The 17,100-nt window shown below is 32.2% G+C and overlaps 1 protein-coding gene across 1 annotated transcript in view; it reads left to right on the top strand.

The window, feature by feature from the left end:
* Window positions 1-4,975: 4,975 nt before the first annotated feature.
* LOC125055454 (neural/ectodermal development factor IMP-L2-like) overlaps window positions 4,976-17,100 on the top strand; it is a 47,790-nt gene continuing 35,665 nt past the window's right edge. The window contains exon 1 of the mRNA XM_047657919.1: window positions 4,976-5,216. The gene's annotated coding sequence lies outside the window, so the exon portion shown is untranslated. The remainder of the gene's footprint in view (window positions 5,217-17,100) is intronic.

Consider the following 17,100-nt stretch of genomic DNA (forward strand, 5'->3'; position numbering starts at 1 on the left):
CGCTGAATTTTCTGATTCAGAATAGAGTCTTTTCCAAATATTCCGTTTATTTTTCTTTTTATATTGAATTGCCTTTAATTAAGCATATCAGGTTTTAATATTGATCTCATAAAAATAATATTTTTTTGTTTTACATTGTTTTAAGGCTTCCATAAAAGCTAATTTTAGGTTTGTTAGGTTGACAATTAACACAATTGTTTTTATTTTAAAATTTCTTTATCATTATTATAAACCAATAAGTACATGCCAAAAATTATAAATGGTTACCAAATTACTACTTTGATTTTAAGCTAATCTCATATAAAATATGATTAATTAAGTTCATATTTATATTTTTTTATAGTGATGTTGATTTTTGTAATTCTATTTGATTAGTTCTTAAGAAGAGTTTGTAACGTTACCTATTCTATAATTTTTAAAAAGTATGTGTTAAAACGTTTTTGATTATTCAGCAATAGAAGAAGTAATTTAATTAAGTTTTAAAAGCTCATTATTTTATTTTCAAAGATTGTCTGATTAGCTTTTTAACACTGATGTTGTTTCTAATACAAAAAATTGACCTTAATAACATTTCTTTTTTATTTATTAACCTAAAAAATTAATCACTTTCAAATTGTACATTTGAATTCTGTACCTAATATAACTATAATTACCACATACAACAGAGTAAGACTTATGTTTTTCAAAGTATACAGTTGTAACTATCATATACCACAAGTGATGCTATCTGGGCGCCGCGGTATAATATTGTTAGTATCAGATGCAACAACTGACATAGCTTCTACTCCGGAGTAAATTGTTGTATGAACAATATCTCCGCAAATAGACATATTACTTAAAATTTCTTTTGACGTAGTTAAGAAGACTAAATATATTACATTAAATACGAAATTTTAAAAAGATGCAACAATAAATGCAGATTTTGGGTTAATTTGAATCTTTGAAACGCTCTACTGTAAAATTGCAGTTTTGGAGATACAACAACTTACGTGGGAGGTATCGATATATAATGGGATGCATGGAGCGTGTCAGGCTCTAATTAATGAGCTTAATAATTTTAAATCGAACTTAAACATCTTTTAATTCGTTAATATTATCGTATTGTTCATCGTAAATGCAGATCGTATTGATATTAGAATATATAGATCTATGCGTAGTGCGTACGCAGATTATAAGTAATCCTACCTTATCCTAATTAAATTTTAGATATTCTATGACACTCACCAAAGTTTAGTGAACCTAGATCAAACATCGGGTTGAAAGGGATTTGGCTTTAAACTTTTTTACGTAGGCGGTGGATTTAATTATAAAGGATCTAGAACGAACTTGTAGTAAAGCTAAATTTCCTTTATTAAAATACATCAACTAAATTTTGAATTGTGAATTAATCATTAATCGATGCTAATACTAAAAAAATGTGGTGGAAGAATAATAAACATGTATATAAATAAAATATGTTGCTATGCGCAAAACTCGATGACGGCTGGACCAATCCGGGTATTTTTATTTATTTATTCTTTAAGCTCTGAAAAAAATTTTTTGGAGACTTGGATTTTTCTAAAAATGGGTGTCCACGGTCTGCGATGACTGCCCTTTTAGTGCGTCCAAAGGCTTGTTTGCCCCCTGTAACAAATATAATAATTTATTCCTGAAAAGCGAACAGTCTTAATGGGGTAGCATAGCAAATGTTCCATAGGCTAAGTAAAAACATCATATTAAGGCGAAACGTTTGCGAATTATTCAATAATAATGTACTTAGTTTGTAAATTAATTTCTTTAAATTAATTACCTTTTATGAAATGAAAAAAAAAATTGTTATATTTCCTGACGGTCCCGCGATCGCACGTGCAAAGTTCTGCACGTGCCACGCTAAATTTTTCAAGGTCAATAGTGTTTATTTTATTAATTCAAAAGTACTTTTATAAAACTATGAGATCCATAACGAATGAAATAACGCCGATTTACGGCTGACTATGTTAATTGGTACTTAAACGGCTGTGTTAATTTTGTGTTGTTTGTCTGTTTTATTAGATACATAAGTTAACAGGAAATCGTACGATTACACGGTGTTTTTTTAATATATTAAAGGTAACCTCTATTCAAAACACTAAAGACATTAGTGAGCCAAGTACCGTTTCAGTTGGCACATCGCAGCATCATATAACACCCTACACAGAAACTCCAGCAGATCGGGTCTCCTTGTCTGCTAAGAGAGAGCTGAGGATTTTCTCAATTATACTCTTGTTTGCTTTCTGATCCACTTTTTAATTGCATTAGCCTATTGGCTATAACCCTGAAAAGTGAGTAGTTGCTTCAGCGTACGCCTCTCATTCTTGAGCACCAATGGACTGTTTCATCTATGAGGACATTTAACATTCGCACATACAGTGATTGGAAACATTGTGAGGAAACTGTCATGCCTTAGACTCAAAAAGTCGATGATGTGTGTCGGGGACAGGAGGCTAATCACCTACTTGCCTATTGGAAAAAACAAATGATCACGAAGTAGATACAGAAATAGACCGAGACCTTGATTGTATCGCCACTGGTTGTTTTAACCCCTTCGTGGATTTGTGTTTAAATTTCCGTAATAAAATTTTTATGACGTGGTCATAAAAAATAACCCAAAATTTGTCATAAATACTATCAGTAAAAGTTCAATCATAGCATTTAATTAATAGTTTTTTTAATTACAAAGCTTGCCAACGCACGGCACTCTGATACATTGGTACATAAAGAAAAATACAAGATGGGCACTAATAGGCAAACGTAAACTCAAAGTGAAAAAAACATAGATAATAAAGGATAATTGAATTCAATGCCAAATGATTACAGGATAACATGAAAATTTACTAAATTAGTTAAGACACGTCCATCATCTTGGTGAGATAAATTGTATAGGCAAAATTATTTAATTATTGCTTTGAATCTTCGTTAATTACGGCTTCTTTATAGCTTTTTCATGTGATATATTTTCCAATGTAAAATAAATTATGTTGTCTTGCTTTGACGGTTTTAGTAACTTCGTTTAATTTTAATATCATTTTATAAGTAGACAGTAGTACAATAGTAACAAATGTTTGCTAACTATGTTTAATGGTTTGGTTTAAAAATATACAATGTTAATAGTGATTTATATATATATATTTATATATATATATATTTATTGTAATAAATATCTTCTTGTATATTAATATGATATCCGAGCCTTGAGCCTCCAAATGTTTAAAAATCGAGTGTACTCCTCCCTCAAAGACCGGCAACGCATACACTAAAAATGGGTGTCTATGGGCTTCGAAGACGGCCCTTTTTGTTCGTCCCGCAAGCTCGTTTGCCCCCCTATTTTATAAAAAAAAAGTAAATGTAAAATTAAAACTTGTTTTATTAAATGTTACTCGCATAGAGATGCTATCAATGGCGGCCCATTAATATATTTTACGTTCAGTTCATTTTAATACGCATACATTCTTATCTGTAAGATAATATTATATCACCACGATTCATGACACACCCTCTCTACCTGATCGTTAGTGAGGTGCCAGATTAATATCGGTAAAATGAAATGAACTAATCGCTAATCAATTACTAATAAGTTCAATTAGTACTTCAATTTATCTTCAAAAGTAATGATTGTTTTTTTTTAAATAGGACGTTATAATGTATAAAAATATCAACACTACTTATATGAGCTATCTAGATTTAGCTATGTGTTTCATATTTAATACATTAAAAGTTATATGCATAAATAATTGTAATAACATAGCGTAGTAAATTGAAGGTCACTTTTGAGCGCTTCGAATTATTGTAGCTGATGTTGTCATAAAACTATCGGCTTTGGAACGGAACACGACGATTTAGTATTTCCTAATCATGATTGGTCCTAAGGGCTTCCAGAGAATAAAACTAGCCGTAGTTTGTACTAGTCATTGATTTTTCTATCATTAAAAACCGCGAAAAGGGTCTATATTTATCTGTAATTGAAGCAATTACGCGTTATACTTTAAATACTACTACTTACTATAGGCAATAATTAGGTCTTAAGGATTTTTACAAGTACATTCTAAAGTAATATGTTTTACTGGAAAAGATGTTGTTTTTAGTTATCGTTACCGTATAATTATTTTGGAATATTATTAAACCCACATTCCTTTAAGTTGCATGGTTATATCAATTCAATTTCTTTTTTAATAGAACACCTGGTGTTAAGTGATAAATAAGCCCATGTAGTACTATTGCTTCTGGAAATAGCCAGGCTGACTTAGTTAGTCAGGACTTTACACGCAACGGACCGAGCACGAGTTTAAGTGCAGAAACTGAATCCACCAACCATACCATATCATACCACTGTAATGCCAATGCCAAAGGGTTCACGAGTGCGTTGCCAGCCTTTTAAGAATTGGTAGTCTTTTCTTGAAGGACCCTAAGTCCGATTAATTCGGAAATACAGTCGGCACACTGATACATTGGTACTTTAAAAATATTTTTTGTAAACGCTTGAGTCCCAACATTCGCCCGGCATAATGATGCCTCCATACGCGTGATTATAATTAAATGATATTATCAATCCTTGATATCGTAAAATAATGTGTAAGGACGTGTCTCGGACACGTCCTTTGATTTTACACTTTTACTTAGACTTGTAAGAAATAATTTCCATTTGTTATAACTTTCAAACATCAACCTCAATTTTGTATCTATCAAAATTTCAAATCGTTTACACATAAAAACGTTATCTTACATAATATATTTAATTCCAATCTGTGACCATTACAATTTATTAACGAATCTTCAATTCATATTAAGAGCAGTGAAATGCCATTTCTTAACAAGAATGCTGATGCAATCAGATATCGATATGACTCGACTTGCATCACTATAATATTATTACATTCTTTAAGTTAAGCTTGAAACGTAACTGATAAAGGTACCACCAGTTTCTAACGTGACATTCGACGTTGCGCACGCAATAAGAGTGCATTTGGAAAAAATATCGATAAATACATCCGGACATCACTATTTTGTTCCACCGGGAGCGTTCCATTTTCGAAATCGGCGCGGTTTTTTTGTGATTGTGCCAGTTTCTTTGACCACGTGGAGTGGACTGTAATTTCTTTTTTAAAACACAAAATGCTAATAATTCGAATACAATATTATCTGTATTTTAGTATAAAGTAACATTTGTGCAGTATTAGAAGAATTGACCACGTGTTTTTCAGGTAAGTTTTGTTTTTTTTATACCAATGCCAAAACAAGCTATTATATTTTAATTCGCAGAACAGTCATTATATTTGACAAATACACCGTCACTATAGTAGATATTCTGAGAGCGAAGGGGCCACTAACCTTTAGACTAAACCTTAAAATATTCCATGCGTAATCTGTAACTGTAGTTTAGAATCTATGAAAATTCTATGTTTTATTAGTGGTTAGCCAAACAGGCACTTGTCATACCGCTACTAAGTTCGGTCGACAATCATAATCCAGTAGCGCTCGTGATTCGTTTCAGATTTCTGCATCTGAAGCCAAGAATATTTTATGGGCAAGGATTATCTTTCTGTTTACATGTTTTTGGGTCTAAGACATGTCAGTTTCCTAACGAAGTTGGTCTCCACCGTGTCTTAACTGCGTAGATGGAAAAGGAAACCATTGTGATAGTATTTTTTTCGTTTTTAGGCTTTTTCTGGCTTCCTGTTATCTTCAATGGAGATAGATAGAGACCTAATCTAAATATTAGTAAAGAAAAGGCGGAAGCAATAGTTTCTAGTGGCTCTGCAATTTCACTTCCTTAATTAAGCCAAATAAAATTTAGCCCTTTTTTAATCAATTTATGTCCCTAACATGGACTAAACTTTATTATAGACATGTACCTATGTACTTTAATTTGCTGGGACGGGATACTGCACGGGATGCCGAAGGTTCTCGGCCAAGGAGGTGAACTTGAATGGTTCCTCGAGGTCAAGTCTAGACTTTTGTAAAAGTACAAAAGTCTAGACTTGACCTCGACTTGACTTTTTATTGTGAACTGCACATTATAATAATGCTTACTCAATTCTCCGTAGTGATTTATTTGTGACACATTTTTTGATGTTTCAATAAGCTTTGTATTGATTTTGCTCGTAATTTTAAATACACAATTAAATGTAGAAAGCCACATGCCCCATTGGAGGTTTGCAGGACTTTAAAAAAATCAGTAGCGCTACAACCTCTTTAGGCCTTGGCCTCAGATTTCTGAATCTGTTTCATGATTATTTTTAAATCTAATAGGCATTCATGGCTAAGCTAAGTCCGCAAATGTTGGCCTAGTAGGTTCGATTTCCGGCTGTGCACCAATGGACTTTCTTTCTATGCGCATTTAACATTTGCTCGAACGGTGAAGGAAAACATCGTGAGGAAACCGGTATGCCTTAGACCCAAAAAGTCGACGGTGTGTGTCAGGCACGGCTGATCATCTAATTATGACGAAACAGAGAATCTGATGCCCCGAACTAAAAATTATTGTAGCGCTACTTTTATATAATAGTAATTTTTTTATGTGATAAGGGTCGACTTAGGGTTCTTCGCGAAAAGAGCGTACCAATTTTAAAGGGCCGGCAGCGTGCTTGCGAGCCTTCTGGCATTGCGAGTTTCCATGGGCGTCGGTATTACTTATCATCAGGTGAGCCGCCTGCCCATCTGCCTCCTGTAACAAAAAAAAAACGTGAAAAACATAAAAGGTTTTTGACGAATAACTAAGAAGTGTTGAATAGCCTAACTAAAGTGCGTCTTCTATAACCACTGTCTTGAAACAAAATAATTATCGGTTGTAAGACAATTTTTAACAACCTTGAAATATGCTGACTCATAGTTTTAAAATGTATAAAATTCTGTATCTTATCAGACACAGCGTCGCCGACAGGTGTTCAGAATATTCAGGTAACATCTTAAATTGTTTACTATCGTAGTTTACAGGTAACATACATGGTAGGGATAGGTAGGTAGGTAGGTACATAACAATAAATATAATATTGCATTCGGAAAATATTATATAATTACTTTTACGGTTCTACATGCGAAAACATTACCTTATTTACATAAATGACTAGCGTAGTTCCTATACAGCAGAAACGATCCGTCGTTGGCCGATGTTTTGCTTTATCTATGGAACAACAAAATATCTTATACATATTAAATTGTTTATTAGTAATCATAACAACCAAAAATACAGTATTTACAATATTCTTAACCTACATTAGTAATAATAAAAAGAAAATTAAAAAGTTTGGTCCCTGTGGCAGGACCTTTAACGCTGGCAGCATTTCCTCGCTGTATTGCAATACTTATTTGTTGATCGAGGAAAGCTCTGGGGTCACCGGTACTATCTACTAGGCGCCAACTTAAATCTTTAATTAGCGCTTGTGCTCTTGAACCCCACGGCCCAAGAGTCTCTAAGGAAACACAATCGAAGATGGAGGAAAGACTCTGAGCCGTTTATTATATTCGTTTTTATTAAACTCTCTCAACTGTCAAAGGGCGTAGAACGACCAACAAGAACTGATAATTAACATTCTGGTATTCTTTTAATTGTTAAGACAAATCAACTTATATAAAATCCCCGAGATGTTAAATTATAAAAAAATACCTCACTTTCCAACGGATTAAAACGAATGGCATTTATAGTATTGATTTATAGCCTTCACGTTCAAGGCAAGTCACGCGTTAAAATTCTTTAAAATCGATATTATTAAATTGTTCTTATAATGAATACTTTCGGACTTGATTTTAGAAAAAATCTAATATGTAGTTATAACTGCTCACGGCTGTTGCTTGGCAACGCATATTGTGTATGTTTTATATTTGGTACTACGGTCTAGAATCGATTCGCGCCTAAAAGATTATTAGTTCAGTTTGGAAGATTATGTCTTGAAGCATATCAAGAAATTGATTATTGTAACCAATTAATATAACATGCGACTTACTAATTGTATATAAGCATTCAATCACTTACCTATCTGTAAGAAAAAACATATATAATCGCTCGTGATGCATAGGATTCGAAATAGGATTTTTGTTGCCAAAGTGCAAATCAATTTTTTTTAAGTTTAAAACATTAAACTATTCCGAAAATTTAAGTTATAACAAACGAAATCATTCACGATCTTTAACTATGTTTTGGACAGCGTTCAATATCCAGTAAAAGTAATTAAATAAAATAAGCCTTTACTGCCGTATTACATTACAATAAAAACTAACATCTATGAACAAACAAAAATAACAAAATATTACACGCTTTAACAGGCTAACTCAGCATGGTTTATACTTAATAACTATTGCTAACTAACCCTTACAAACTATAAATCACATAGATCTAAAAAGGCGAGAGATATAAATGACATATATGTATTTACATATACAGATCTGTAAGCTTATAAATCTTATATAGGCTAGTAAGTTTTTTATACTATTACAACTAATCAGCTTGTCTCTTCACAAAGGTCTCCGCCAATTGCCGCCATTTTTATCTGTCCCTCGCAATTGTGAACCGGCTATCCTTCTTATGTCGTCCTCCCAAGGTCTCACCTATCCATCCTTACTTCTCTTTCCATCAATAGGATACTCGCTTAACTTGTTTATTAATTTTTCCCTTTTTTCTCTTACCATGTGTCTCATTTCAGTCAATTTTGCATCCTCGAATGTAGTTTTACTTTTTATTGTGTTTATCTTAAGGTTATCAATTTTCTTACTGTAACAATTCTTCTTTCTACGTTATTTTGATAAGTTAAAACTAAAATAATCATACCTAAATCTAAATCATACATTACATACTAACAATATGTATAACACATATATACGCAAACCTAGTATTCAAGTATTATGCACTTCTTTATTTTGGTTTGTAAATTATTCTCAACTAAAAGTTCACACACGTGACAGTATGAAACATTATACGTTACATTTAAGTTATATTTTTAAAGTAAGCCGTTAAATTCCTATGAGGTTTTAGTTCTGGTAAAATGTGTGCTTAACTTTGATTTCCCATAGATTTTAACCAAACTTAACAGTAAAATAAAAACCGATATTCCTACGTTCATTAATTTCAAATTTAACCTTTACTTCGCTCATCATTTTATAGAAAACTTGCTATCTTTTTCTGTAGTGCTCTGAAGCTAACTCGCCAGTAATACAAATTCATAGATGTTATAAAGTACAGTTACATTTGTAAAAAACAAGAAAAGTAGTCGCATTATCGTCTGATGCAACAACTGTACTTGATGACGCGAGCACATATCTATTTCTTATTCTCTATGAAACGGATACAAGGCTTTTCGACGCCTGAAGATAACTTTCGCGTTAACATATGAAATTAATTAAATACTTCCACCATACATATTCGAATAGGATAATTACTCAATAAATGGAATTCTTATACAGTAAACGACTTTACGAAGTCAATAATAATAGCAGATGGTCTTTGCAAACCAGCTCGAGGACCACAGAACGCATGGAGACCTTTTAATATAGCCCAACCGCATGAAGTCAGAACAACCTTGAACTGAATTATGCGCGGTTCATTGACCGCACATGCTAGAGCTTACCATGGGATTGCATTTGTCACAGGGGTTAACCAGTTAAAACTAGGTATGTATTGAATTAGGGCAATAATTTATTATGTAAAGTCTCCATTGGCGGAAGTCAATTCATTGTCCAATTATGATTATTTATTGACAGAATATGTTACTTGATGGAGAATGGATGGACGTTTCTCACAGCTATAGAAGTAATTAGTTAAAAGTGACCTAACAATACAGTATTTTGTCTATCGTAAGCTTTTATGTTGTTTTAAAACCAATTATAAGTGTTTAGAGATATTGGATACCCTATTTGATAGATATAATAATATTTTTATACTTACAATGTAGAATACTACGCGTTTGTAGATCAATTTCACATCTCATTACCGGATAACAAGTTTTTATGTCGCAGTTAATGACATGCATGCACCACGTGGCGTCCTTTATACAATTTATATTTTATGTTTAACTAGTTTGCAATTGTTGTTTAAGACGTTGTATATCTTTGCGGAAGAAGTCAAAATTTTATTTGCTCGATTAAACCAATACAGTGAAAATTAAAATAGCCTATTACAAATGTAGGTTATTAATATCACTGTTGGTGGAACAGATATTCTGTGAAAAATAGCAGTAACAATGAAGTCACAGACTACCCTGCACTATACTACCAATTAATTGACGTCACAGAATAAGGTCACATGCCTTGATGCGTATGACTTATTTCATGTAGCTGTCATCTAGATAGTGTGATGTAATTTTAATTAAAAGATCTTTATTAAATGCCTGTATTCCCTTTAAATTTTCCTCAGACGTTGATAATCGTTTTTATTTTGCAAAAAACCTTCAAGCTTCAACTCAGAGTTAAAAATGTCGTGGATTTGACATACAGCAGGCATACTTAACGCTAAGACATTACTCTAGGGTTTATTCTAAGACAGTGAAGTCTATGCTAAGTCGAATCGCGGCCAAGCCAAGCTTACTTAATCTTATTAAGAAAAAAAATTCTTGTCAAACTTCGCGATGTATTTACCATAGGTATATTTGTATTTATTTTACTAATCTGCTTGTTTACGCTGTAATGAAAAGAGTGATGAGTACTTTAGTTAAAACGTTGCGATTGGACCAATGAAAATGGTGTTTATATGGTAAATGTAATACAAATATGTTGATTGAAATGCACATTTCAATTTTCCGTATTAAACAAAACCTTACACAATAATTTTTCAGTTATGCTTACACGAGCGGCACACGGCAGCGATTTAAATAAATTTATGTAGGACAATTGCAATTCCGTGAATTCGATGCCCTGTTTGCTTACAATTTACGATGTACTGATCAATCAATATTTTCTAAACTCATTATCTGGTAATCTATGGTTGTAAAACCTGAACATAAGAATTTTTTACCATGGTTGGCATTTTTTTTTGCAATCTTTATTTACTTACCGTAACTTGATGTGTCACGCTCTTATTGAGGTTTAAATTTATAGTTAACTAGCTGGCCTGGCGAACATCGTACCGCCTAACAGTCGATTCTTTTTTTTTTTTAAATACTTATTCTGCTATTCGGGACACTGGTCTAGCTAGTAAGATAAAAAAAAAGTTGATAAGAAAACAAATAGTACATTTTGTCAAAAAATAAAAATTTACCTTCCCGGAACCCCTCCACTAACACTTGAACTTTATGTATTAAAGTTCAAATTGACTTTTAAGTATTATTACTAATATTTTGTTGGGAATACAGAAAAGTGTTGTTTTTAGACTTTTTCACTAAAAATTTTTTAGTTTTCATGTGATGTCGTGAAAACGGAAAACGGGTTTCATTTTTATATATATAGATTTAATTTTTATTTCGTGGTTGCTTGTTTAATTTTTTCCTTTCTTGAAATGTGTATGTTCTAATATAATGTATTTTATAATATGTACGTGTGTAAAATGTGTGATGTCGTATTTTCTTGTATATTGAAACATACATGTTAGTTTAGGACTTATAAATAGATTTGAATACAAAAAACATCGTAACCATGGTAACAAGTATTGTTATTCTAAGTAATGTATGCGAATGTTTGGTCCCTGGGGCAGTGTAGGCAGGCCTGGCAGCATTTCCTCGCTGTAGTGCGATACTTATTCGTTGAGCGAATAACTTAATTAACAAAAGAAATACCTGGAACACTAGCATTATATATCTCAACTAAAATCTAAATAAAACATAATAAAAAAGTAAAAGCTAGGGTAGGGTAGTACCTACAGCTAATTACGAGGTAGAAGAATGATACTCAAGAATTAAATGAATTATACTCCTCTAATATAGTATAAACTAAGACATTGGTAAAAAATGTCTTTAAACTATCTGTCTCTGAAAGATTTTTTTTTAAGTTTTAAATCCCAATTGAATATTTTGTTATCATATCATTATAGATATAATTCTTTCCGTATTTTTATCGTAGGAATTAAGGAAGACATTCACACTATTAAATCTAGACTAGATATTTCCGTGATAAATTCCTGGCTATTAAATTATTACTTCACGGTTATATGTATTTTTTATGTGTTTAAGTGTCTTACATATTAGAGAATGTTGTGAATTATACAGTAAAGAAAAAACTTTATTATTTTGGAAGTATGGATGGATGTTTGTTACTCTTTCACGTAAAAACTTCTGAATGGATTGTAATGAAACTTTACAATAATATAGCTTTCACATCAGAATAACACATACATTTTACAGATTTTGTGTGAATCGTCCAAAATATTAAGTAAGAAGGAAAAACATCTACCATCTGCGAGCTATTCTGGCGTGCGCTGCCAAAACCGCTAGTTACTAGGTATATTTAATGTATGATGGAATGTAGCGGGCACTATCTAGTAAATGATAAATAAGGATGTTTAGTTAAAAAGAATGTGTGCAGCTAGTATCTTCCATTTGACATATTAACGGTACTTGACATAATAATTTCTAAAGAAAAAACTTTTTACCGGATTAGTGTTATGTATTATTATAAATTTACAATTATTTAACATAACTTTAATCCGGTAAAAAGCTTTTTCTTTAAATGTGTAAAGGTTATGTTAATCAAAGACAATACTATAATAATTTCTACTTAACACATACAATTCCGTTCAGTATCGGATAGAGAGATATTGTTTAAGATTGTTAGTAAATGTATATGTCGCAGCTTAGCTTAGTTATGTTTCATCTTTTTTTATTTCTACAAAATAATGTCTCTATCGTACGAATGGCCTCAGCATTAGCCGGGGAGGTTATTAAATGTTGTATCAATCGCTACGGCTGAATATCTTTCAGGCCGCTAGTTAAACGCCGCCGTTTAGTTAAAAGGCCAGGCTGTTAATTTAACGGCTAATTAAGCTAGTTGGCTGCGACATATATAATTTTGAATCGGTAAAGACGAAGCCCCTTAAAGAGAGCATATATTGCATAATATTAAATTTAAATAACTGTAGTAATGCTCATTATTCAAATCGATTATATCGGAACGAAACCGAATCAACTAACTGGTTTTGTTAAATATTCTTGCCGCACGTTTTTATGACTTATTCGTTATTAATCAATGACTCATAAATCACGCTACCATGTATCTTCATTTAATGACATATTATCACGTTTTAGTATTCTCTTACAGCTTACGTAATTTATTCCTTTATCTAGGCCAATATTACAAAGGGGATAGTCTGTGGATCTACATAATTGACTTTGAAAATTCTTTTACCAATAGAAATCTATAATTAACATTAATTGTGTCATCGCTATGTAACATATTACCCCAACAACTATATGGAAAAGACCAAGGGGAAGAAGAACAAGTGGGCGCCCAAAAGGTATTGAAGATCACCTTTACCTGTGAAGGGGTTCGATCAATGGTACTATGAATGGTACAGGAAAAAAATGTATATAACAAATCTGAACTGTATATTCAACATTTGTAAAGAAAATAAACAGGATTTATTATTATTACATTAACCCGAAAGATTAAAAAACTTACAGAGTCAGTCGGAGAAAAAACGATCGATCGAAAACGTTTCTTACATATAAAGCAACATACTCTATGATCGATGAGCAATCCTTTGAGTTGATGTTAACGAATTTTACATTATTACATATACAATTTTAGCATCAGTTAAATGAAATAAATTAATGAATTAATTCATTCATTCTGTATTTAGTTGAATGTCCTTTCGTTGAATTCTCACTGAAAATTATTGCTGTGGTCACAAAGCTTGCCCGAATATACTCAGCGCACTGAGGCAAAATTGACACTGCGCACTACTACTGCGGAAAAAACAGTATAATACGAATCCTTATAAGAATAGCAGAAGTGGTAACACTCAAGAAAATTAAAGTGAAAATTGGCTGGTAACACTGCCCGCGGTCAAAACAGTCCTAAATTGAAATGGCCCTGTGGGAAAAAAACGAAGAGGATGCGATAACAATGGAAAGTGAAGTAAAAGAGATAGCGAGAAAAGATTGGAACATAGTAGCAAATGAGAGACAAGTTTAAGAATTTGGAGGAGGCCTTCACTACATCGGAGGTCGTGTACTACTTTAAATATAATAATAGCATAATAATAATAAAATAAGCTTAATGTTGAATTATATTAATAAAGTCTATTTTTATTTTATTGCTTTTTTTTTCATATTAAGTTTTATCTTTATTTGCTTAATAATTTGTGTATTAACGAATGTTTCTTTCTTCTTCTTTCTTCAAGTTTCTACAAAATATACAGTTTTATGAAGGTAACATTATCCTTTAGGATATTCTGTTAAATTTTCCCACTTTTCTAACTCTAACTCGCATTTTGCGTTTTAAAACTTCGTTTATTTTAATAAATTTAATTATACAAAGATCCATGAGGTTTTAACCGACATATGTCAATCAAAAATTTACACCAACTCCTCCCGAATGGTGAACAGAAAGTTGCATAACACAAGGATAAAGAGCGCGTCATGGTGACGCGAGCGCAGCTTGCACGCTGCACTGTCGCCAAGCCGTCTCTTCAACAATTAATTGGCGAAACACAGAGCATTAACATTCAGATGTATTCTCAATATAAAACCAATCCTATGCCAAAATAAAGATGGACTTTTAATTTATTTGATATTGATAATAATTCTACCTTTGTTGTTAGCTATGAGATTTTAGGAGACCAACGGCGGGAGGCTCTCTTGATGTTTAGTGGTTGGAATTTACACTCTCAATGTCAGACGTATCGCGATAGCGTTGTCTTTGACCTTAGACGTTAGCGATCAAGTAAAACCCACGGCAGGCACGTAAATGATCAACTTGTTACCTTCTCATACGAAACAATTCTTGCCGATGGAACGAAATCACGGACCACTAAAATAAAACCATGATGATATTATAAAATAACTGTTTCACTAAGAATTTGTCTTCTGTGGTAGGCATTTTTGTATCTTTGAGTTCAAACTTAATAAATCTTGAACCATTATATAGTATTTAGTAGTTATACTGTTTGCCCATGAAATGTTATTGATAACATTACACTTTTTTTTCGAAAAAACTCAGTCGCCATCTTTTGTTAATAAAACTATACAAAACCGAACCAAACTGGGCCCTATATGGACACCTTTCCCTGTATTTAGTAGTAAAGTTATTCCCAGGTGATGAATGAATGCTATTCTATCAATTATTCACCACAATATTTCTCTAATCTCTGTTCTTGCACTACTCTATGCAGCGTCAGCTAGCAACAAGTGCATATAATTGCTGATCTCCGCGTGCGGTCCACTGATGATTGCCAATTGCTTGCCTCCTGATTGAATGTCATACTAAGGGCTGTGACCAATTGTGACCTTGTAGCCTTTGATATATTGACCACAAAAATGCCGTCAGGGTTCGTTATCCTTCATCAGTAGTAGATGACGCAGACACGCTTCAGCCTCTCAGGCTGAGAAAGGTTCTTGATAGGGTCAAAGACATGCTGGATTTCTCATGATAGTTTCACATATGATAAACAGAAGGAAAAATATTGGTGTTAGAATCAGAATTCGAACGCCCGACTCAATATTGAGAGTACCAGGCTCTTCCACCAGGCCGTACTTAAAAGTATGTGTAGGATTTTATGATAAAGATGACGTCATAGGAGTATATTTTCCTTTTTTGTTACATTGAACTTAATCTCTGAGAACAGATACCTCTGATATATCACACTTTGACAGCATTTATTTTCTTGCGCTTTGTTGAGGAATTGATTTTTATACCTGACTCTTTTCATTGCAGTGTAAACGTATTTGAAAGAGAAGTCAATACTTTAAAGGACAATAACTATTTTGTTAATTCTATGTAAAAAGCACATACCGTTTTAAAATGATTTGATAGATTTCTGGAATTACCGTATGACTCAGTGGTTGCTACACGTGTTTTAATTACTCATTGTACGCAACTAAGTAACGGCCATGAGCTCCGGAAATCAATTAAATTATTAAAAAATTTAAGATAGCAAATGAGCCAAGATACTTACATGAATCATTCATAATTTAAAGAAAAAACTTTTTAACCGGATTAAAGTTATGTATTATTAGCAATTTACAGCTATTTAACATAATTATACATAACTTTAATCCGGTTAAAAAGTTTTTTCTTTAAATGTGTAAAGGTTATGAATCAAAGACAATACTATCATTCATAATTTTTAACCGAAAAATTCTTATACATATAACATAGCATAACCCGTAGTATGTCGATGCTACCGACATATAAATAGAAGAAAGACAGGTATATAAATAAGATCGAAAAATATGTCCCTGAACGCAAATCTCGAAGACGGCAGGACCAATTCGGGTTTTTTATATTTATTCCTTGAATTCTGAGAAAGATTTTTATGGAGAGAAACATTCAATTTAACAAACAAACCATTAAAAATTAAATTATTTTAATTAATTATTTGACTTTTAAGTACTAATGTATGTGTAGGTAACATAGCAAAATGTTTCATATGTCAGTATGTAACTACTCAAAAGCTAGGCTAATAAAAAAAATCATATAAAGGCGAAACTAAGCTTATCATAAAAATATCAATATTGCAGTAACATTTCTGTCCCGTGCTCAATTTAATATTATTTATGTTTTCAATTAAAATTGCAATTACGTTTACAATTTCGTCTTTAATTATTTTATTATATTATCTAATCGAAATCATTTTGTATGTTTATCAATGACAACTTGTATTGCGTGTATATTATTATTAGATAGCGTCTAATCTCACATTTTTAGTCGTCTCTGGAATAAAAACGAAAGTACAAATTTATGCCTGTTTCTAAGCAAGTGTACGCATGCGCTGAATAACGGTGTAACAAGTGTGTTAATAGTATTCAATGCACTTTGTTCTACAATAAGTGTGAACATTTCCATTTGGAATACTTTCATTATATTTGATGGCAAAAGATTAATTAATGGCACTTTCCCACTGAAAATACATATATGAAAGTGTAAAAAAAAAATTGGCGATTAAAGAGTGGCGGAGAGTTTATTGCTCTTCTCTTCCGTTCTACACCTTTGATTTGAGAACTGGCAGTA

This window comes from Pieris napi, chromosome 13, assembly GCF_905475465.1.
Source record: "Pieris napi chromosome 13, ilPieNapi1.2, whole genome shotgun sequence".
Classification (NCBI taxonomy): Eukaryota; Metazoa; Arthropoda; class Insecta; order Lepidoptera; family Pieridae; genus Pieris; species Pieris napi.